Genomic DNA, 2,138 nt, shown 5'->3' with positions numbered 1-2,138 from the left:
GGAATGTTGCGGTGGGGAGGGGTGTTTCGGCAGTGGGGTAGGGTGGGGCTTCTCCGGCGCCGAGGAATTCGTACGTGGGTTGGGTTGTCATTATGTGAACGGCGTTGACGATGCCTTGAAGAGGATGGCCTCTCATCTTGTCTTCGTGCCAGTGGTTCGGGAGTAATAGCATTCCCCGACGGATGGCCCGAACGAAGATTTCTTCATCTGCATTCGCCTCGACCAGCTCAGGTAACTAACATAGTTAAACAACACAATGTTAGTCAAAATATTCAATTTAAACAATAACAAATATTTTTAAATAGTTAACTCAAATATTTAAACAGTTTACATATGTTTTTAAACGATATACAAAATAGTTAAATAGAGAACTTCTAGGTTAAACACTAAATGACATTGTTTAAATAGAAATGTTTGGTATTTAAATAGAGACTCATAATTTATTACCTCCTTTCTTTCGAGCGATGGAAATATGTCTTCTATCATTGCTTAATTCTGGTAACTATTTTTACCGTAGCATAGCGTCCTTGGGGTCTTGCCAAATTGCACCTTCTTTCCGGTGCCAGTCAGCTCGTAAAAGCAGATGTTCAGTGCGTCCAAGCAACCTTTGACGTACCTCGTGTTCGTCTTCTTCCCGGCGCATCTCGCTTGCACTCGAGCGGTCTCTTGTGGGACGTTCTCCATCAGCCACTTGTGCATCACTTGCGCTCATGCATATCGTCCCATGGCAGGTAGGTTATCGACATAGTCAACTATCCAGTTCGGAACCGAGTAAGACATGTTTGGGAAAAGGATTGTACCCATGAGGTACACCATTAGGAGTCTAACAAAATTTTCTTCTTCTCCTCTCTGCTGAACAAGCTGCTCAAGTGTTCTCTTGATGGAGTCTTTGTGTCTCTCGTAGGTTTTGGAAAAATATCTATTTTTAAAGGCGGAGCGTGCTTTATTCTTATTCTGAAATACGACTGTGTCTCCATCGCAATGCAGTCCAAGAATGAGAGGCACATCTTGGGGCCTGAAACTTACCAAGCTTTCCTCGATCCTGAATTTGTTGGTGCGGCCATCATATCTCTGCGGCAAAGAATTAGGGAGGGCCCTCTCTTGGAACACAGGTTCAACGTCGGTGAATGCTGCAAACGGTGTCCTCCGAATTATCTCCTAGTGTCGTCCACTCATGTGAACTTTCAACTTAGCCACAGTCTCCACTACCGGTGTCAAGTAGCATTGACAATTAACTAGGTTGACAGCCATAATCACAAACCTGTGTCAATAACCATAATTTAAATGGTATTCAGATAAATTTAAGTGGAAAGTAAAGTTTTTTAAACGGTAACCTAAATTCTTAAACAGAAAGATAAATATTTAAACAGAAACAACAATCCTTAAACATAAAAATCAAATGTTTAAATAGTATCCCATTATTTAAACGGAAACCTCATTTTTAAAACTGCAACCATATCAACGTAAAAGGGAAACCTTTATTGTAAACATTATACAGTATAACAATCAAAAAATATCTTTCGATCGTGTACAAAACCGTAGACGAAAATGAAAACCAAAACAAAACCCTAGCCGATAAATCTCCTTCCAGACTTCAATATCATCCAATAAAAATAGAACCACAAAGCAAAACCGAAAAATCTCTTTTTCTAACAAAATCATTTATAAAAAAAAAAAAACCATAAACACAACTTCTGTCAGCGTCGCTCACCGGCTCAATACCTTCACATCCCAAAGTCGATGAAATCTTTGAATACTTGAGCAGGAATTCTTTTTCGAGACAATGATGGAAAGTGAAGAAGAACTTCCAAACAAGGATGCCTAAGCAGAGACGACTTTGGAAATTGAAAAGCTGAAGAGACGAAGGAAGAAAAAAAAAAATATAATCGGCGGCAATAATGGCTCTAGGGATTACCCAAAATAATAACCCCCACTCCCTCTCAAACCGGACACATGATTGTACTGCCACAACTTCAAATGCAAAGGGCAATTTCGTCCATAAAATTCAAAAGTAACTCTGTTACAGCCGGTTACAACTTTTGGGGGTTTGAAAATCATTGACTTTAAAAAGGTATTTTTAGGGATTACCAAATTAAGAGGGTGTTTTTGGTAATATTACAAAGTTAGTGGTTTTTTTT

The sequence above is a fragment of the Dioscorea cayenensis genome, chromosome 2, assembly GCF_009730915.1.
Source record: "Dioscorea cayenensis subsp. rotundata cultivar TDr96_F1 chromosome 2, TDr96_F1_v2_PseudoChromosome.rev07_lg8_w22 25.fasta, whole genome shotgun sequence".
Lineage (NCBI taxonomy): Eukaryota > Viridiplantae > Streptophyta > Magnoliopsida > Dioscoreales > Dioscoreaceae > Dioscorea > Dioscorea cayenensis.
The sequence above is the reverse complement of the archived record's forward strand: the minus strand, read 5'-3'. Positions refer to the sequence as shown.